Source organism: Mastomys coucha, unplaced genomic scaffold (assembly GCF_008632895.1).
Source record: "Mastomys coucha isolate ucsf_1 unplaced genomic scaffold, UCSF_Mcou_1 pScaffold23, whole genome shotgun sequence".
In the NCBI taxonomy this organism is placed as follows: Eukaryota; Metazoa; Chordata; class Mammalia; order Rodentia; family Muridae; genus Mastomys; species Mastomys coucha.
In genome coordinates this window covers 17,030,150-17,052,820 of record NW_022196906.1, presented here as the reverse complement: position 1 = coordinate 17,052,820, position 22,671 = coordinate 17,030,150, and the positions used below count along the sequence as shown (strand labels likewise).

At 41.4% G+C, this 22,671-nt stretch overlaps 1 protein-coding gene across 12 annotated transcripts in view; it reads right to left on the bottom strand.

Moving 5' to 3' along the window:
- Positions 1-22,671, bottom strand: part of Bbs9 (Bardet-Biedl syndrome 9) — a 409,213-nt gene that overhangs the window by 29,541 nt on the left and 357,001 nt on the right. The gene's annotated exons all lie outside the window — the stretch shown is intronic.

Here is a 22,671-nt window from a genome sequence, read left to right as displayed (position 1 = left end):
AATGGTCCTCTCTGTGGCCCTTCCCTCCTGTAGTGGCTATTCCTGGTTGTCAACTTGACTATATCTGAAATGAACTACAATCCAGAATTAGAAGGCTCACCTGGACCTAATCTGGAGGCTGAGAGATACAAGTTTCCGACCTGAATCTTGGCATGGAGATCTTGAGGTATAGTGGCTATGAATCCCAGAGGATTAAGATAGAAAGATCTATGAGTTCAAGATCATCTGGGATTAAGGGTGTGGTGGCATAGTGGCTATAAATCCTAGATGATTAAGACTGGAAGATCTACGAGTTCAAGCGAGGACATCTGGGATTAAAGGTGTGGTGGCACACACCTTTAATCTGGGCCACACCTTTTGCTGGAGACCTATATAAGGACATTGGAAGAAAGAAGGCTCTCTCTGCTTCATCTGCTTGCCTTGTGGGATTGAGCAACTGCTGGATCCTTGGACTTCCATTCACAGCTGCTGCCAACCATTGTTGGGACTTGATTGTTGGGAGTTGGACTATAGACTGTAAGTCATCAATAAATTCCTTTACTACATAAAGACTACCATAAGTTCTGTGACTCTAGAGAACCCTGACTCAGACACCTCCAAAAGAACAGGTACAAAATACCTGGGCTGAAGTGGTTACTTTAGAACTAATGGCTGTATCTCTCTGCTTATCTGTCTGTTTGTCCCTCCCCCTTTGTGTGTGTGTGTGTGTGTGTGTGTGTGTGTGTGTGTGTGTATGGAGAGAGAGAGAGAGAGAGAGAGAGAGAGAGAGAGAGAGAGAGAGAGAGAGAGAGAGAGAGAGAGAGAGAGATCTTCAGTAAATAGTATGTGAACATTTTCTCTGGAGGCCATAGTAAGTGACTGGTTATAAAATACCCTGTGGTATGAGCAGTCATCAGTGTTACAAAGGTTCCATCCTGAACAACATGGTTCACAATACAAAGAGGGTTGAATCTTTAACCTTCCAAGCTACCAAACTGCAGGTTGCAATGATATCCATGGAAACCCTCAGCCTATAAAACTCAAAAGTCCACAATTATTTTAGCATCCCAGTAGAATCCATTCCCCTATAAGTAATCAAATTAGAATGAGTTTTGCTGGATCTCCTCAGCTTTTTCTGGAGGAAACAAATGAATAACTTCCATCTGCTAGATTGATCTATAAAAATTGTCCCCTTGGTCAAATTAACTTTTAATAATATCCCAGGCCATTCTCTGGTTTAGTTTCTTGCAGGCTTCTTTGATTTTTTCCCCCTTGGTCTCTTATAAGCAACATATGGTAATCCATCTCTTGACGAAAGCATCATCCTGAGTGGAGCAAGAGGAAAAGCAGTCACTTTGCATCTAGACAAGTGATCTTACGTCTTGATTGCTACTGACTTCTTCTTACCCAGAACTCCATGTATGTCTCAAGTTCCTGTAATTATATTCTGTGGATGTTAAGCACTGTTTAAAAAGCATCATTAACTTCTGCTGTCTCTGCTAGACAGTGCCACATGGTCCGCTGTCTGTTCTCAAGTGATCTCCAGGTAGACTTGCTGACCACTAGCATTTCATGTGGATGGCCTGAGCTCTGTAAATGAAGACCATCCAGTACGGAGGACACAAGAAGCCCCCTGTTGTGATTTCCAGGCTCCAGTGCTAGCTCTACCACTTGACAGTCTCAGGCAAATTACCTCAACAGTGTCTACTTATGTAGAGAGTTTGAGAAAAGAATATGTATCTTGTGGAAATTAATAATCTATCAGATATGTCAGTCCTCCAAAACAAATACTCAAATAGATTATCTATTTCTACTATAATAAAATACCCAGAACATGATAGTTAAATAAATCTATAGATGCAGTCATGGTGTTCCAGTTGTGAGTATGGTTATAACAAATTAATATTCTTCATTAAAACCACATGAGCTGTAAAATAAGATTATCTTTTGTAGGAGCCTGAGAGAGGACTCAGTGAGTACTTGAAGCTCTGCAAAAGATCCAGATCAGTTCCCAGCACCCACGTGGTGGTTACAATCCTCTACCTTTAGTCCCAGAGGTCCCAAAGCCCCCTTCTGGCCTCCATGGGTATTGCATGGATATGGTACAGATACATACACGTAGGCAAAAACACCTACACATATAAAACAAAGATAGAGTTTTTAAAATCTTTCACAAAGGTTCTTTCTTCTGGTTGTTGTTCTGTCCCAAATGAATAACACCCATCTAGTTAAGCACAGAATGCTTAGTTGTAAATTCTTAGTCAAATATTTGCTTAGATTTAAAGAGGTGAAGGGAATTGAGTAATCCTCTAATCTGTCTAAAACCTTGACTGAAATGTTATTTTATGTTTTCACAACCATTAAGGGTACTAATCCATATGCAGCCTATGCTGAAATGGATTGTGAAATCTGGTTGTCACCAGTCTTGCCTCATAATTTAACTTTTCTTCATCTCGTCGTTAAAATGGCAGGTAATATCCTGGCCACTGGTGGAAGGCTTTTATGTTTGAGGCTCAAACTGATGGACAACAACTTTGAGTATCTCCATAGCCGCCATGATGGACACCAGGGCCAAGCCTTCCAGGGGGTGTAACCAATGTATTTAAACCCTTAGCAATTTAGAAAATACATTTCCCTTTGCATGAACTGAATAAATGAGGCGAATTTGAGATGGTGAGTGGCTTGGTGACCCAAGACTTGGCAATACTGGAAAAAACATGAAACAAACACATTGTTCTGCTCCATCTCAGACAGAACAAGGTCTTCTGTCCTGGCTCCTGTTCAGCTCATAATGAGGTGCTCAGAGACTAAAGTGGCCAGGCTGTGGAAGCCTCTGAGGGACAGGTGAGCTCCAAGCTAAACACTGAAAGGAGGGCTCCTTAAAATCCTCCCATTTTTATTAGAGATTTCAAACAGGAATGCCCAATATTAAGGTTTTTTTTTTAAGATGCTAAGAATTAGGGTCAAATAGCAAGCTTTAGCCTTCTGAGTGTGGAGAAATATATAGTTCTGAAGAGAGTGGGCAAGAAGAACCCATAAAAAGTAATAGCCCAAAGCTACCCGCCTCGGCCCAATAAGGATCTTCATGTTCCAGAATCTTGAAAGCTTCCTGATCTTCTCACCACAAACACCTTTTCTTCATCAAATCCATTCCCTGTCCAGACAGAAAGGTTACAGGCACTGTTTGCCTCTGTCCTAGAGACAGGAAATGCGAGGGCTCATGCTCTGACAGGGGCTGGACCTGAGCATCTGAGAGTCACAGAAGAGGGATGTGACAATGAGCCCTTCCTACAAGGGGTGCACCATAAAGCAAGGGCTGCTCCCCAAAATCTTGTCTATATCTTGTTCCACGTCATTGTGTAGAAGCCAAGATGGTTAAGTGTTAACCTGTGTGATTTCTACTTTATCCTCCAGAACTTGCTCAAATTAGGCTTCAATTATTTTGCAGAGTCTACCTAGTAAAGTAAGAAACATGCAGAAAAAGGCCAAAGTGGCTTCTACAAGCAGATGGCTCCCTAGGAAAGAAGCCATCTCTAGTATTGCCCTGCTGTTCCCAAAACCATGGCTGTTTGATTTCTAGGGTCTCAAAGTATGTGGGAAAATGTTCTGCCTATTGGACCAGTTGAGCAACAGAAGCAGCAGTCTGGCTACTGTAGGGATGGAGAGATGGTTCAGTGGGTGAAATGCTTGCTGTATAAGCAGGAGGGTTGACTAAATCCCCAGAACCCACCAGAATTTAGGATTGGCAGCATATATCTATAATCCCAGTGCCCCTAGTGCAAGACAGGAAGTGGAGATGGAGGGAGGTGGAGACTGAATCCCGGAAGCTCACCAGTAGCTTGCCTGACCTACACTGACCTGCACTGCAGCAATAACAAGGAAACCCTGCCTAAAATGGGGACAGTGAGGATTGATACTCAAGGTTGTCTTCTAAGGGCTACATGTTTATGGTGCCAAGTGTGTTAACAGCCAAAAATATTTTCCTTTGTAAAAAGAGTAGGCATCAAGCCCAAGCATAACTTTAAGAAATGTTGAGGCATTTAAGGTACACATATTTTCAACATGAAAATAATAAATTAACTGGCCAAAGAAAAGGTAGTTTAAATATTTTTCGAACTTTCTTTAGAAATAACATTTTATTCCTTGAAAAATAATACTTATAAAACTACATATATAGCAATATATGTATATATATATATATATGTATATATATATATATATATTATACACACAAACACACACACACACACACACACACACATCCACATGACCCCAGGAGATTTCTGGCCTTGCCATAAAATATGTCATGGGTAAGTGTATCTACCAGTAGGCAGATATCTTTCTGCCTGTGTGGCCAGAACTTCTCTGTCAGCAATGTGACTTTGAAGGTGTTACTGAGCATGCACACCTGGGTCCCATTTTTTTCATCTGAGAATGTACTTATGTCTTGAAGTGATTATGAGAATGAACACTTTAATGTACACTGCACCTAGAACACAGTAAGCACTAAGTACGGAAAGGGAAGGGGGAAATTATATAATTACATTGTAATCCCCCAAGTAAAAATTATTTAAATAAAAAACAAATATTGATCAGTAGTTAACATGAGCATGCTGAAGTGTTGAGAGATAAAGGTTCTAGACAGATAATTTTAAAATGCACAAAAATAAGATAAAGCAGATGTTAAAAAGAGGTGGGTTAGATAGTTATATAATAATATGGCTATAAAATGTTAAATTCAGACTTGATGTGAGGAATCTGGGCACCCATTTAGAAGCTTCCTATGTCACAGTGAAACATTATAGGGTAGGCTGGTTAGGAGAGCTGTGGTGAAAGAGGTTGACCTATCAAGCAGAGAAGCAATCAAAATGACAGCTTTCAAACATGGCTGCTGGGCATTGCAAGTGATGCAGCACTCCACAAACTACCAGACATTTTCTTGTAAGATCTAACATACTACTACGGTGAGAGCTAACGCTCTCAGCTTTAGATATTCATCCAAGATGAAGAAGTATTTGCATAAAAAGCACTATCCATAAATGTCATGGCAGGTTTATTAAGCTAGCTCCAAGCTCCATTAGCAGGAGGCTAAGAACAAACTGTGGTGTGTTTATGAGTTCCACTGGCCAACCAAAAAGAATGGAGAATTAACACATCCAGTTGTATGAATGAATCCCTAAAGCATTACAAGTATTAAAAACATACCTGGCACCAAAATGCACACTATATAAATAATTTATGAAGAGCAGTCACATCTAATATGGATTGGGGTTGTATTCATTCAGGGCATGGTGGCCAGTGAGAGGGACTCTTCAGTAGGACTGTTGCCATCTTTTATGAGCCGTTTCTCAGAGCATTTTCCAGTTTGTTTGCTGGTTCTGTGTGGTTGGACTTCCTGCATGCTTCCCAGTACACATCTGCTGGCGAGTGAGGCCTAATTACTAACAACATTCACTGTGGTCGTTTGGTTGAGGTAACGTCTCCCAGGTCTCTCAGCTATAAGACATACTTTCCCTTCTTGGTAAGCAGCTTCATTGGAAGAATGCTTTGAGGCTCCACAAATATACAGTTTCTCCTCAGAGTTCCTCCAAACACTGTTAGCATCTACTGGTAGGCCTTTCTTGTAATGCTTATTACTGTGGTGCTTGTCTGTAGCATTTCTGTGTCTCTCTCAATCATTCTTCATTTATTAAATGGGACTTTAAGAGAAAAGAGCTATCTCTTCTCTACTTATTCTATTTGTTATTTATGGAAGCATGGGTTTGGGATAGTTAACTTATTTTAAGGGTTGTAATCCAATACTATAATTACTTGTTCCTTAAATTCTCCCAATTTTGGCTGCTGGAGGTCCTTGTGGTTGGCTTCTGAGCCTTTGAATATGCTTGTAATATTCTGCTGCTACAATATGATCCAGGCCTCTCTTTCGTTTTCTTTCCTCTGCCCCAGAATCAGTCATGTTTTCAAAGACCCAAGGTTCCTATGTTCAACTTACTTAAGTTTCATTTTTGTTTTGTAAACAGAGGTACTTTCAATGTTTGTCGTTAATGTCCGTCTTTCTTATATTTGAAAAGTGGTGCTTTTCCCACACATGGGACAATCTTTGTGGCATAAAAAGAAAACAAGAATGTAAAGCATAAGCATGTAGTACCTATATTATAAGTAATTTAAAAATGAGAGATGGTAATTAGAAACTGAAGTATGGGTACTAGGTCTGCTCACATCAGTTATCTGCCTTTACTCCCAGATCCTTACGGCACATAGAGCTGGGGTATTTCACATTAAGCCACATAAACATGTACATTCAAATGTATATTCATACATACATATTATACATTACATATAATCATACTATATTATATGTAACATATAATGTATGTATAACACATACACACATATACAGATACAGAGATCAAAACCCTTGAGACATACCACTGCCTCTGGTATCTCTCTCCTAATTCTTCATCGCTTACTACTTATATAAAGCAATTTCAGACTGATAATCCTCCATCATGAGCAATGGATTCATTAACTTGAACTGTATTTGTGTGCCTCCCTTTCTGCCCCCAGCCTATTTCACATTATCAGTCAACATACAAAAGTTCATGCTTTCCTTCCCATTACACACAGCCCTCACACTATCAATTCAGAACAGGGTCCAGTTCTGCATTAAGTTTTATGTTCTGCCTCAGATTTCCCCTCATATTCTAGCCATATTCATTTGTTTGAAAACGTGGCATTTAAGTCATGACAGTTCTAAGAGTCTGGGTGACCATGGAGGGGTTCTCAGCAATGGTTGCCCCTCTATGCCCCTACCCATCACCCATCTCCTCTCTTCCTCTACTCCTCTACCATTCACTCACTCCCTGTGGTAACTGATGTCTACAGTTTCTTTATATATTTATCTTATGCAAATGAACAGACACAGCAGCATACTTTAACAATATGTACAGGTCAACCTGCCTGATGAAATTCGATATGATTTGCCCTTGTCAAAGAAGTAATGCCTCTCTCCATCTCAGTGCACACCTGCTGGTCAGAAGCCAGGCTTTCATCTAAGTTGGGACCACATAGGGAACTACACAAAGATATGATACCACATGGTAACATTGGCAAAACTTCTCTGGAAGCAGAAAGGATACCATGCTCACCCATGCAGATAGTCAACAAGAATTAGTTTACAAACATCTACTGCTTTCAAGAAGCTAAGACCTACCAACCATAGCTAACCCATCTTACACCTCACAGAATTAACAGTCCATAAGGGATAGTTGAGAATTGAAAGACAATTCTACCAAACTGGGATAAGTCTATCTATGACGGGGTAATCTACAGGCTTACACAGAAGCGTAAGACTTGGCTGGAGTGAGAGGAGAGAGTGAGGAGGTCAACAAGAGCTCCTGGGATAGGGGTTCTACATGCTGAGAAGTGGGGGGAGGGGCTCTACATGCTGAGAAGTGGGGGGGAGGGGCTCTATATGCTGAGGAGTGACACCCACTGAGAGCAGTCCTGGCAAACTGAGAAGGCAGGAAGAAACAAGACTTCTATAGAGGCAGCTGAGTATTAATAATTATATAGGAAATTCAGCTCTACCATGTCACAAAATGGTGAAAGACAAAGTTAGGAAAGAAATAAATGTAACCTCTAATCCCGTGGCTGAGGCAGAAGGATTGCCATAAGTTTAAGGCAGACATGGTGAGGACCCAAATCTGTAAGTCATCAGCATACAGACAGTAGCTGACAGATTTAAAATGCCTGTAAGAACAAAAGGAGAAGAGGGACCTCAATGAAGCACCCAGTTACTGGGCTAAACAGAAGGGGGGTCTGAAAAGAGTCTGACTCGAGGATGCCAGAGCCAGGAGACCGGGAACAAGAATAGCCAAGGAGAAGGAAATGGTCAAAGGGACAGTGCTGCTCCAAACAAGGTTCAGAAAAGCCTGTATCCAGAGAAGACAAAAAACAACAAGACTTCTGGGATTTGGGCAAACAAATGCAATATGAGCATAAGAGGTGTGAGCAGGACTCAGCAGAGCTTGGTGCTGCTGGGATACAGAAGGGATTTATATCATTTTAGGTCAAGTAAAGAGCAGAACAGTATCAGATGGGAGAAGAACGCATAATAAGGTCATGACCTCGGAGACACTGGCCTTATATTTTAACAGAGTGGCCTGAATCTGATTTGGGGATTCTTTAAGTAACATGCATCTAATTAGATCTGCTTCAACATGACATCAGGCTCCACTCTGAAGGGGAACAGAGCCCTGGACCCTTCCGGTCTCCTTCCCTTTCACTGACCCCATTATCTCACAGAAGCACCACTGGGAGGAAACTGACAGCCCCGGGAAACTCACTTCTGCATCATACAGTTATTTTTCTTACAGTGTTACACTGTGACTTCTTAGACTCTAAACATCAAGGATCTAATATTTAGTCTTATAATTTTCTTCGGGAAATATGTCTCTAATTTGTCAAACACACATTCTTCTTCAATGAAATTTAAGCCAATTTAGAATTGTTCATTTGAAAGTTTTGTTTTTATATTAATAACATATGTATTTTATAACTTTTTGGCAAAAAAGTACTGCTCATATACAATAATGAATCACTAATTCTCCTTGCTAAAGAAAAAGAGAGAGCCCTGAAAACAATCACAAGTATATCAACAGCAAACAAGCATTCTCTCTAGCTTCCAAATCATGGCTATCAAGCTTGGAAGAGACAACCAACCAAGCAACTTAATTCTGGGGTCAGAGGTCCTTGCCACAAACATTTGGATATCTTCATAACGTGTAGATATTAAAGCTGTTGAATTTACTGTCAAAATTTATTTTCTTGGATGAAATAAATAACACCATCAAGAATTTTAAGATGGGCATAAAGATATAAACAACTGCTGTCTATTCAGAGTTAAAGGCCACTCAACAGGAGGGAAAACATGCCTGACAGAAATGCAGCTGCTTTTCAGGGCTAGTGAGGTCATGGGCCTTAGAGCAGACTCTACTATTGCCACTTTGCTAGATCAGCATAACTGCTTATTACACTCTAAATCTCATCCAGCTACCATCCCTCAGCAAAGAGGACTCTCTTTACAGCAAACAGAGATAGCCCAGCAAGCCATGAGTTCACATGGGAGCCTAGCCCCAACTGAAAAATTCACGCCATAATTCCTGCAGCTATAATTGAAGGAACATCATGGAAGAGAGGGTAAAAAACAAAAATGAAGATCCAGAATACCAGGAAGTCTGCTATAAAGCATTCTGTTCTAGAAATGACTATATAAACAAGACTGGACCAATGGTGGCATCAATGGACATGGTAACCTGGAAAGTGGGGATTTTGAAGGGTCTCAGCCCTAGACAAAGAGCTCCAGGTAACTAATGACTGCTGGAGGGAGGGGCATCTCCCAGCCATGAGCCACTTATTGGTTGTCCAATTCAGGAAACCACCCACCCACAAACAACAAAACCAGACTCCGCCAGCTGTGTGTGTGCATATATATATATATATATATATATATATATATATATATATATGTGCATGCATGCATATACACATATATGTATGTGACATAATAATCAAAGGAAAAAGGGGTTATCAGCTTGAAAGGGGGCATGGAGGGTTTGAGGGATAGTAACTGGGAGGGGCTGTGAGAAGGAAGAAGGCAAAGTAATAAAATTTTATTTCAATTAAAAACATATTTTAAAAATCTTACTCTTGTGAAATAACTCATCATCATAATTTAAAATATATGCACTATATGTTTGTCTTATAGGCTATAATACATGTATTATACATTATGAATTATAAAGTTAAATATTTCAATTGTAATATATAAACTCTAAAACACAAATGTGTAGACATTAAAGAAAGAAAAATCCATTGTCTCCAGAACATCCATCACCAACCTTACACTATGCCAACACCCTAATAGCAGGAAGTGACCTGTCTTCCATTGGCTCATATCAATATTGTGTCTATAAATGTGTGAATATGTGAAGAATACAGTGGAATTTATGATGGTTAAGGCAGATAGCAACAGAATATGTCTAATGGAAACAAATCTAAATAGACACTCAGAGATGAAACTGAACCAGATGTTGTCTGCAGTCAGAACTTGCTCTGATTTTTTTTTTTAATCCCTTGAGAGTAAATAGGTGATTTACATCAAACACTGTGCCATGGCGCTTTCTACTTCCCACCCTTCTCCTAAAGCTAAGAGCTGCTGCCACTGATACTTAAGATGTGTTGATTTATCTATGGCTGTATTTTTCAGTCATAACAAGACAGCTCATCCCAGAGGCTGACTGGCCTCATGCTCCGTTGCTATGGGCTCTGCTCTGACTCTTAGCTGATGGCTGTTATTCAAATCCCCAAGTCAGAACTAAAGAGAGACTACTGAAATGGGAGCAATGGCATCCCTTCATTGACAAGGGAATACCACAATCTGGTACCTCTGGACTAAATATAGACTTTATACATACCCTGCACCAGACACTGGCATAAGGTGCCTTACACAGCCCGCCCTCCATAGCCTTCCTGACATTTCAATGTCCTTATGAAGAGAATGATTTAACCACTGTTGAGAATAGACACAGGAGTAGATTAAGTGCAGATTTAAGTCTACTAGTTCAGTATTAGCCCTTCGGCTATTTTCAGTTCCCCATGTAGCCTCACCTACCGTACAATCCGCAGCATCCTCTACAGTAGAGATCTACAGTCACACATTCCCAATGGACAGTTCCAAAAACTAGAACAAATCTTTTTTTTTTTTTTAAACCTCAGAAAGAGAGATTATCTCCCAGCGTTATGTTCAATTTTTTGAGAAATGGTCTGGATCTGTTCTCAATCTTAAATATTTGGTTAAAAAAAAGGCAACATAGGAATAGTTGTGAGATTGTTATTCTCATCACAGAAGGAGCACACACGTTTCACCTCCTTTCCAAAAGAAACCCATCAGATCTTTAAAGTAACAGCCAAGGATTTCTTTATGTAATCTTCCATGACAGTTTTAGAACATCTGACACAAAAAAGAAACAAATCATTTCTCATTATAACCACCACAGTAAAATAAAGCTGCCATGACCTGAGCAGGTCCCACATGCCAGGCACTGTGCTAAACGGCCAAGAACTCACTCCAAAGCACGCAGTAACTTCACAGATAGGCCAGGGTACTTCTGCAGGCCACACTGCCTCTCACACAAGTGCTCCAACTAATTATCTGATGCTTGTATCATCAAGCTGCTTTCTAACGGCAGCCATACAAAGAGAATTCCAGATAAGAGCTCCTTATCATCGGTGAGGGGTGAACTGATGACCGCATCGAGTAGGGAGGGCATGCTGTGGAGTAAGGGACTCAAAAGATGCAAATAAAAAGGACGTTGCTCTTACACAGAGGAGGTGGGGGGTAGCATTATAAAAAGCAATCTTCAGTATTTAAAGCAAGATTCAGCAACATAATGAAGTATTTTTAATTGATGAATTCCAGGCACTTTGGGGGGGGGGCAGGGGAGTGGGAACCCAACTTTTTCAAAGCAGAAATGAATAAAGTATAACTTCCAGTAAGCTCTTGGGCTTCTTGGCAGCAGTGTGCGGAGACCTGCAGTTTAAAGGCTAGCTGCTGTGTGTGTCGCTGCAATCCTGAAGTGAGGCTGGAGTAAAGACTGTCCAGATCGGCTCCTTCACCCTCCTGGCTGCTGCAGCAATGGGTGCAGACTGGCATGGACGCCAGGCCAACATTCCTCACTGTCCCCATCACTTACAGTACATACTGCAGCTAAGCGACCCGTGCCTGTAACTCTATAGGCATAGAGGATTGAGGTAGTCACAGAAGAATCAATTTTACACTCAACTAGAATAAAGAGTTGCTCATAAAATGCAAAGAAAGGGACCCAAAATACACAGTTCCTTTGACAGTTAAAGTATCACACAGTCTCCATTTTAAGATGAGATAGTTACAGAATCAGCCATGAGAAACGTATCAAGGTCAACCATTTACACAGACACCTTGATTTCAGATTGGAATGATGTGAGAAATGGTCAAATAAAATGATTGTACTCAAATGGCTTCCACTCTTGTGCTTGTGGAGATTGCAAAGTTGTTAAAAAGCAGTCTGGTGTAATGATGGGCACGGGATGACAATGAGCTCAGATGAAACAACTGTTAGTAATCTTGATAATAAAACCATATTCTGACCTTAGTGTAACGCACAGAGATCTTAGGAACAGCATTATAAAGTCGATGAGAACCTATACACATTCTTTAAAAATCCCTTATTTAGCATCCAGACTTACCACTGGACCCTAGAGACGATTCATCTCATCCGGAGGGCTGCTTAAATGGTATACTTTGTTTAGATGGCCAGTCCCAAGGCAAACTGTCTAGGCCAGTGGGTCTCAACCTTCCTGATGCTGTGACTGACCCTTGAGTACAGCTCCTCATGTGTGGTGACCCCAACCATAAGATCAGTTCATTGCTACTTCATAAATGTAATCTTGATACTGTTATGACTCATCATGTAAATATCTGACTTGCAGGACGACAGTAGTGATCGTGACCCACAGATAGAGAACCGCTGGTCTGGGCTTTCGCAACGGTTCTCTCTCTTCTCTTGCTCTTATCTCCAGAGTTTCAAGACACTAGGCCCATTAGATTTTTGTAGATTAAACATGTCAAGATCAGTTTAGGATCTGAGACTCTCACAATTGCAGGGTTTGTAGTGAACTTAGTAGAAAATAATGAATTTAACTTGGGGTAGATTTAAGATGGATTCTGTCTAGCCAGCAGATTAAAAATGCCTACATGATATCATTCCAGGGATGCAGGAAAAACATACTTCGCTTTTCTTTGAGTAGCTAATTCAGTTTTTTTAATTGTCCTCAGTATTAGGATTAGATCTACTATATTAATGGGAACCTTTCCTCCATCAGCATATATTAATACTGCATTTGAATTTTATGGTCCCTGATACTTGCTGCAAAGAACATTTTAGACTCAAAGTCTGTAGGGAGCAGCATCAGGGGAGAGAGCAAATGTAGGCACACTTAGTGTGCAAGCAAAGCCATCTGGGGCAAGTCGACATCTTCAGTTAACAAAGGGGTAAATGGCTACTATTGAGTACTTGTTGTTTGGGTTTTGTTTGTTTGTTTTGGTTTGGTTTGGTTTTATTTCCAGTGAGGCCAGGACACAGGGAAATGAGATTGAGTTATAACAGGAGGGATTAACATTAACCATTAAGGGAAGTCCTTCCCGAAGAGATGCTCCTGGGATAATGGAGCCCATGAGCACGAGGCACTGGAAACCTGTCCCTGGAGATGCAGCACATAAGCCTCTGCTTTTCTACGGTGTTTTCAGATACCGAAGTGTCTGGACATTTAGAATGGAGACTATATCTTTCAGTCCTAGAATATGACTGCTGTTTAGCCAAGTCTGTTACCTCACTGAAGCCACCTCAAGGAGGAGGAGGAAGCCTCTTTCGACTTTGCCAAAGTAAATGCACTTCCCTGACCACCTGAACCACAGCCTACCCCCGGGTATGACTAACTTTGTCCTAGTTAATGCATGTGTCTCCTGAGGAGTTCATAGAGCTAAGGCAGGTTTGCACTGAGCTCATTGATGAAATAGAAGGATTGTAAAGATGTTTTCATTTAGAAAGATCAGCAGTCAAATTGCTTGCAATGTGGTAGTGAAGATTAAGTTTTGTCATCTTGCTTGTTAAGAGTTTTCTAGGATGGCACTTGGACTCGTTTGGAGAATATTCAGTTCTCTGGAATGCTGGGGCCTAGAGAGAGAGGCACTGCCTACCCTCATTCACCTTCCATTGAACGTCTCCCACAGACATGGCTGAGAGCCTCCAGTCTGTGGCAGAATCCTGGTCCTCGAGGAGCCGGGGTCTGGGCAGGGTTATGAGAAATTCATCTTAGGACAGTGTGACTTTATAATCGTGTGCTAATAAACATGAGGGTAAAGCTATGCCCCAGAAGGAGAGGGACATGGGGAGCCAAGAAGAGGGGGGCAGTGACCTTAGACAGTGACTGAGCTACAAAGGAATACAGAAGTCAGCTCACTGGAGTAGCCAAGGTGGCACTCATAGGCAGGAGTGCAGCAAGGTTGGGCTGCAGTTAGGGGAATAATAGCAGTGTGATTCACTGGTGGCAGTGAGGTGGAAGGGCTGAGGGGACATAGCCCAGGCTATGACAAGATGGTGAGCTGTGGCATATTCTAAGAGTTGGTAGGGAGGCTATGAGGAATGCCAAGCCCTGAGAGTGGTGACGTCACAGGTGTCCCCGTGGGCTGCACAAGATCAGGAATCTGGCTGGTGGGTGTTTCACAGGCTCTTCAGTATCCGGACAGTGGCTAGCGCAGGTGAGCATTTGAGTTCGTCTCAGGCTATTTAGGTTTGTTTTAAGTCTCATGTACCCCAGCCAAAACCTGCTTAGATCAGGCTAAGTTGTTGTCTAAATTTCAGCCAGGCAAGTCTACCAGCTCATTGTGCCTCTGACCAGGAGCTAACTCTTGGCATTTGTTTTTTAAAGAGAAAAAAAACAAAACAAATCAAAACAAAACAAAACAAATAAACAAAAGTTCTCATGGTTGGCTAACTCCATTTTTAAAGAGCATCTTTTTATCATTTGTACCTTCTTGACATCAGGAATTTAAAAGTGAAGTGTCAGGAGTTACTGAGTTCTACTTTATCATTATCAATTTTCCTGTGGTTTTGGAGCAATTATCACAGTGCTTTACCGACCACCAATGCCCAGTTTATTTCTAATCTCCCACAAACACAGGAATGTTTAGGAAATCGGCTCGAGACCACTGTGGCCACTGGGACAACTCTCTTGCTAACAATCGTTTTCACCAAACGTAGAGAGCAGCGTTGTGAATCATCTGTGGCCACTTAGGCTCAAGCTGAATACATTAAAATTTAATGTTTCGGCACAAGCAGCCAGACTTCAGCCTGCACATCACATTGAGGCACTAATGTGTTGGGCCTAATTGTACTTCGATGAAGTCGGCCGACGAGCGCGGCAGCCAGCCATATTTTACTGTAAAATGAAAATTATAAACCTCTAATCACAGCAAAGTTTCTCTTTCTAAAATTCATTATTCATGCTTTCCTCCTCCTTAAATTATTCATTTTCTCAAACATTCTTGCACGGTTTGACTCCTCCACTTTCAAGTGATAAATGCCTGAGCATGGAGCAGTTGCAGGCCCCTGAATATAATATGCTTTTCGCCACGCTGCAAGATCTGCTCACAATGGCCTGGAGCTGTGTGCAGACTAGCTCTTCACAGTACTAGCCCTTCACTTGGACTGAGACTCAGGTTCACAGAACGTGGGTTGTCTTAAGAATGCCCATGATTTGATGAGATGTGCTGTATGCCAGGCCCTGGCCACCTTCTGCCACCAATCCTAGCACTGGCTTCCTCCCCTCCCTCATTTGAATCCTGTCTGTGCTTTGGCCAGTGTCTAGACTGTCTACCCCACCCCCATATTTACCTAGTGAACCTTCACCGCCACCCTCAGCCCATCTTTCCGGTGTCACCTCCCATGCATGTCTTTGCTGAACAGCTTCTTGGCTCTCCCTCTGCCTCTTGCTGGGCGGTGCTACACTTCCTAGCTTGCTGCTTTTATCATGTACCTCAGTTCATCATGTCTGCTGCTTCACATTGCTTCCCTTCCCTACTAGGATGAATGCTTTGTTAGGGACATGTCTTTGTTTCTCTGTTCAACTTCTGTTTTACCTGCTAAGTACTAAGTTCAGAGCCAACACTCTGCCCAGCACTGTCAGTACTGGAACCTGCCATTGCTGCTTTCTCTACTTGAGCTTTCTCTGGCAACAGATCACTAAGCACAGCACCTGTTCAGAGGCTTAAGGCTAGGAGAAAAGGCAACAGGGTTAAATGGGTGAAGGATGCAGGAGGTAAGTCTGTAGCCAGCCGGATGGCTCAGGGATACAGGCACAGGCTGCCCAGTCTGAGGACCTCAGGACCCCATCATGAAAGGAAAGAAGTGACTCTTGAGACTTCTCTTTCATGAGCCCCATGGCATGCAAATATACATAAACACATACATACATACATACATACATACATACAAACATACAATAAGTGGAATAAAAAATAAGCAAAACTTCAGAGTCTAGCTACTACCTTTGGAACATTCTACTTCTTTAAATTCAGGAACAGTTCTGGCTAGCCATACACTGTATTCCTATAATAAGGAAATCTTTGATTCAGATACTAAATAAAAATGAATTAATATGATTATCTTTTAAGTAATTAAAAAATCTAGTCAAACAGCAAATGCTAATATAAAGAACTCCTGGTCAGCAGTGCTTTTAAATACCTGGGACCCTGGGAGATGAGTGAACATCAACATGGGGTTATCATAGCATTTTTGGAGTACTAATAAGTTCCTCATAATACTTCTCTGAAATATTCTTATTGGCATTTATAGGAGACCTCCAGCCACGGGGAGAGGAAAGGTACTGGGTCTTGTTATAAAATCCATGCCTAAGATGGCAAGGGCTCAGAAAAAACAGGCTAGAGTAAATACTGGCTGAATAACTGATGAGCCAGACAAAGATTAGAGAAACAAAAAAGTTTAAGTTTCAATTCCTAGTCCTTCATACAAGCCTCTAGACCTTCCTGTAGACTGGCTTGTAATTCTCATTACTCATTAAAACAAGGTTTTGGCATGCCTCCTACAGTCATTCAAACTGCCCTTTTGTACCTTAGGTGGGTAACGTGGCAATATAATTTACAGAGGATACATTATATTAGACATTACAACAGTTCTGTGATGTTCTCAGATGCCCACCAAGGACTCCAGCAAACTGACACCTCTAAAGTCATTTTCCTGGCATCCCAAGAGTAATTTAGTGCCAGGCCTTCAAATGTGAATAGCTCATATGTCATCCCATTATGCCACCTGGCCTCTGACCAGCACACCTTTAAAATAGATTTATTTAGGCTATAAAATCTCAGGACAGTCCCTCTGTCTTCAAATATATTACATTTAAGCAGCTGGGAAAATAAAATTCTGATTTTCCGATGCTGAAATCTATGAGGCTAATTTGAGAAACAGTAAAAGGATGACTATCAGATTCTCCTAAAGACACAAGCTTAGATGATACTTCATAATGTTCTAAGGAAAAAACTCACAAGAAGCAAGTTTTCTGAGTGGAAACCACTATCAAGGGCTCACCACCCATGTATGTCACTTGAGGTCGAGCTGGATACTATTTACCATAACAAGCACCAGGGGCTTAACAGCTGGAGCTAGGAAACAGCTACATTTACTGAATGAACTAGACTGCAATAGTGCAGTATATAATTTGCTTTTTGTTAATGAACTGCTCCTCCTTGTTGCCACAAGAGATAAGTGTTCTCTAATGAGGTTCTACACACAGTGAATTGAGCCCATAATTAAGCTGTTCTCAAGGAAATCCTTCAGTAGCAAGGGTAACTCAATACATAGAATGTCATGCCACCAAACGCTGCCAAGTGTTATCAGTTGTGTAAATAAAAGTAGCAATTAGATATTCTGTACCAAGATTTTTCACACCCTCATTTATAGCACACAGCAATTAGAGAAATAATGGGAAGTGCCCTTGTGAAATACTGACGGCAAGTATTGGGTTGAAGCATATGAAATCACTAACATGATCAAATCTCTAGGAGTCTGAACCAACAGCAAAGCAATGAGCAGTCATTCGGGAAAGGATCTTTACAGTTAAGGCACACAAGAGACAAGCACTCAGGCCAACACAGACATGGGTGAACTCATCATCTATTTCCTTGGACCGCCATCATCCCTATCTTCCTCAGTATCTACCTCATCTTGTAACTAAGTATCTTATGATTACTTTAGGATTGAAAAACAAAAAGTAATGAAAAAAAAAAAACAGTAATGGCGAGCCCTGCTGCTTTGTTCACAGAGTATCAGTCTGGTTACTGTCTCCCCCATCAGAACCCTCTTTCATGAGGAAGGGAACCATCCCTCACTATTCTTATCCATGGTTTAGCACTTACTGTAAGTCACAGGAGTCAGACTGTAGCATTTCTTTGCTTGGTTGGCTATAGCAGCAGAGAGTCGAGGAAGGAAGGAGTGAGGACAGTCCTCTAGCCAAGCTAAAAGGTCAAGAGGAGGAGGAGGTGACCCCAATCCACGAGGCCTAGGCTTCCTTTCCGACCACGAAACGATAAGAAGGGAACAGGCAGGGACACCAGGAAGATAAATGCAAAAAGCCTGGGTAAAACCAGGAGGATGACTCTAAGGTGTGTCCTAAGTCTCTATCTTAGGACCCCTAAGATGGAGAAGCTCATTTGTGTCCTATAGGTCTTATATTTGCTATTTCTATATACCAAAAACTAGTTTATGATGATACATGTAAACTTTACTTCTAGTAAACCTATTAAAGGAATGAACATACAGAGGCCATGATAGGAATGTGGGGGAGACTCTTAGGTAGAAACATGCCAGCCTTGCTTGCCTCTTGCCACCCTCCATCTGCCAGCCCTGGAGACCCTGCACTCCTCCGGCTTCCACGTGGCTACTTTCTCACAGTTTTCCTCTTGCTCATTTCTTGGCTGCTTCTTCCTAATTTCCGAGGTTGGCTCCTGCCCTTCCTTCTACCTGACCTCTGAATGTTGGAAGGCCTTTCAGCTTAAACCAGCCCCCTTCTCTCTGCTCCCCCTACAGAAGGGAACCCATCCATCTCTAAATCCACAAACAGGCCCCATCTCCTGACAGGCTAGCTACTGCGGGTCAGCCTTGTCTCTGGAGATCTAGTCCTGTCATCCTCTCAGATGAAGCATAGCCAAGGTGAGCCTTCGATTTTGCACCCCCTAATCCGTTTACCCCACACTGTGCTCACTGACCCCTCCTTTTCACCAGCAATGCTGACCACTAGTTCACAATTAAAGTCAAAAGCCATCTCTGCCTCTCATTTACCTCACACCAAACAGGTCAACTGCCAAGGCCTGTGTACTCTAGCCTCTGAAGGATTCCTCAGATCGTCTGTTTGTAGCTTTATTGCCATGTGTCCAATCACTTGGCCACTCATCTACACTCAAGCACTAGATCTAGCTGTCCCATTGTAGACCCAGCTCCTTAACCCCACACAGCAGGCACAGCATGTTCTTAAAGCATGCATCAAATCATGCTGTCCCATGTAAGAGGACTTAGTGGCTTTCTGGTTCTTATTTTATTTTATTTTATTTGGTTAACTAGCACACAAATTCTTTATCCCAGAATATAAAGAAAAATACATGAGTTACTTTTCTGCTATCTCTTTTTCTCAAGAGCATCAAGAAATAGTCCATGAGAAGGAAAGGGAGAAATGGAGAGGCAAGGAGACAGGATTCCAGACTGATATAGCTGAAGGCCTGGAATGATGGAAAGCTACATTCCTCCATGGCTTGGTTTTAGAGAGGAAGGCGATTCGTCAGCAGAGCTACTCCAGGTAGCACTCCTTATATCCACTACAGGACTTGCCATGAGCCCTGTCAGCTCTGTTGCATACACTTAACAAATCCACAACTCTGCCCTTTAGCTGTCTAACTGCTTATTATCTGGCTTTTCAACACAAATAGACACTCTATAAGGACAGGAAGCCTCTCTTTACTAACCACCAATGTCTAGCACATGAATGAAGTCTATTAAGGACAAAAATGAGTTCATTCACAGGGAAATTTTGAAGTAAACTGATAGGAGAGTGGAGTGTGCTGTGACCAAACTTGCTCTTCACAGCACAACATAATAAATGGAAGTCTCCTGCATGGGTTAAGGGAAAAGCCAACTGAGCAAACAATGCAGATCAATTTTGCTCTAAATGAGATTGAAAATGAGTAGAATATAGGTGAGTAATATTCTGATTAACAGAGAAAGATGCTGTGAAGTTCACTTCATGAAAGGAGGTGAAACAGGGCCAGTTCAACAAGTTGTACAACAAGTTCTAGTTCCAGAGTAGATCCAAGAAAGTCAAAGATTAGACCTGAGCTAAAAACTGACATGGAGTCTAGGGTAGCAATCCATAAGGTTCTGGAGTAGAACATAGCAGGCCAGAGATGGCAGGGGAAGAGAAAGTGGGCAGCCTGGGGGAGGGACAGAGAACTGCAACACATGAAAAGGAGGAAGAGGAGTCAATGGGAATGTCACTTAAAGTCAATTCTAAATACTGTTAGGCCACCTTCTGTGTTCCAGTTGTATTTGATTATAGAGATGTAGAAATGGGTAACAAGGTCTCCACCAGCAGAGGCATCAGTCTGGGCAGCTTTAGCAAGAGAGAGCAGCATCCGGTTGTGGCTAAGAGTACAGCACTATAATAATGTAAGGCCAAAAGATCTTCTCAGCATTTTATGGTACAAGTCATTTTAATGATCACTGCATATATTTTATCAAATACATTTATTAATTAGAAAACATTCCTTATAATTACTCTGGTTCCTTTTCTGGAAACTGAAACACATTCTTTGATCAGAAAAAAAAAACTATAGAGACCCAATAATATTATGATTAATAAGCTAAACCTAAATATAAATGGTCAAACTCATAATTATTTTAATTAGTCATATAAGGAATCGCTTTCAAGTAATTAACTATCCCCAAGCTCTTCCTAACTGAAGGAAGAACAGAGAGGGAAGTCAAAGCACGTGACTGACATCCCAGCCCTCTCCCCTTTAACCTTTTTTTTATTCCACTTTCTACAGTACAGAGTTGGAGTTTGCTGCCCTGTGTACTGACAGCCCCCCCTCACACCCCCCACCCACAGAAAGCGAGCTCTTCAAAAGCAAGGGCTGTGCTGTGCTGGTTGAACAGTGTAATCCAGTGTGTAGAGTGATACCTGGGACACAGTTCGCACTAAACAAATTTCATCCTGTTGCCTCAGCCTTGGCTTGGAATATGATGGCATTTTTAGAGGAACTAAAATATAAAGGATACAAGAATGGATTTTTTTTTTTTAACAAACTGATACATTCAGTTTTTAAAATATTGTAGCTACGGGTTTTACTGAATCTTTAAACAGAAGATAACAACTCCACTCCTTTTGTACAAGTATGCAGCCATGACCACTAAGTGCATGCTCTGTTTACAGAGGTTGATGCATCACGTTTTGCTTTCTCACATCTGAGCCCTCAGCACCTGCTGCTATCTCTGCCTATAGCTACAGCAGCTGTGACTGGAGCCTGGCACCTCGCCAAGGTCCAGCAGGACTGTTCATTTAGTTATCTGCAGTTGTAATTATTTCCAAGATTATTTTTAACAAATGTCAAAAATATCTTAGCAGAGCCAACATGCAAACACCTGTGCTAAATAAAACTATCCTGCCGGCGTCAGCATAAACCACAGCTTCCAAAAGCAGCAACAACACTTTCTGGTAGCATTTTCTGCATGACCCTAAAGGACAGCTCAGAAAGCAGGCTTACAGGGCACAAAGACCCAAGCCAAATGAGATGCATTAAGAAGAGTAAATGACTTAACAAAATTAAAAGTTAAAAATATATAATTGGTGAGACAATATAACAGAGGAAAAAGGACTAAAATCCATTACATATATGTATAAAACTTTCAAAGACTAAAAATAAATTAAAAAGACACAGTTGAGAGAGATTATACAACTAAAGAACTTCCTTTCTAGTGGGATATTTATGTATGCTGAGACCCGTTAGAAGCTGAAGAATTGGCTCATGTTTTAAATTTTAACTGTTATCTATACTACATGTAAACCATGTTCGACCATTCAGTGACTTGTTGGAATGAAAACACTTAAAACTTCAAAGTTCACTATGAAAAGATGTTTTCAAAGGTTGGCAACACAGCCTGCTTACATCCAGCATGACAATTCTGGAAGAAAGTCACTGTTGTTTGGCGTGGTTGAGCACTATCAGAAGTAGCATGTTTCTAGTCAGGCCAACATTAAAAATAAGGAAGCCACGGGCTTGAGCCTCCTCGCTGGATCTGCCCTCACGGATACAAATGCTTCCTGTATTGAAGCAACTTGTTACTGAAAACAATGTGATCTAAATTAATGACCATCTTATGTAAGCACCTGGTTCCAGAACAGCTTTAGAGTAGTAATTAAAATCACTTCTATAGCCATCCTACAGATCTAAAAGAAAATGAAAAAATAATTATTACTCTTTCAATAGTGTTCATGAGTTTCCCCCATTGATGAGAGAGACAGATTTATCTTATTGTTAAAATTTTAATTACTCAGAAAGAAAGTAGGAATGAGGAGCAAAAGGCGAGGGGAGAAAACAAGATACATATTTATTACAAATTTGAGGAGAGTCAGCACAGTGTGACTGCTGAGGACAAGTTCACTGATGTGACAGCAGATGTGAGTGATAGCTCAGAGGACAAAAATTGGGTTGGGGCAAAGAGCATCCATGGACTGGATCTAGTCCTCCCTGCTTGGAGCGCTATCCCAAAAGCTGTTGCCGGTCTGTGGGATGTGTTCTTCCAGCTGGGCTACCTTGTCTGGCCTCAGTGGGAGGGGAAGCACCCAGCCTTGCAGAGAACTGAAATGCCAGGGTGGGGGATACCCAAGGGGCCCCCAACCACTCAGGAGAAGGGTAGAGGGGATGGGGGAATGATTGTGAGAGAGGGTGACTGGGAAGGGGGGCAGTGTGCGGACCGTAAAGTGAATAAGTAAAAATAAATAAATAATTTCTTTTAAAAATTGTGTTGG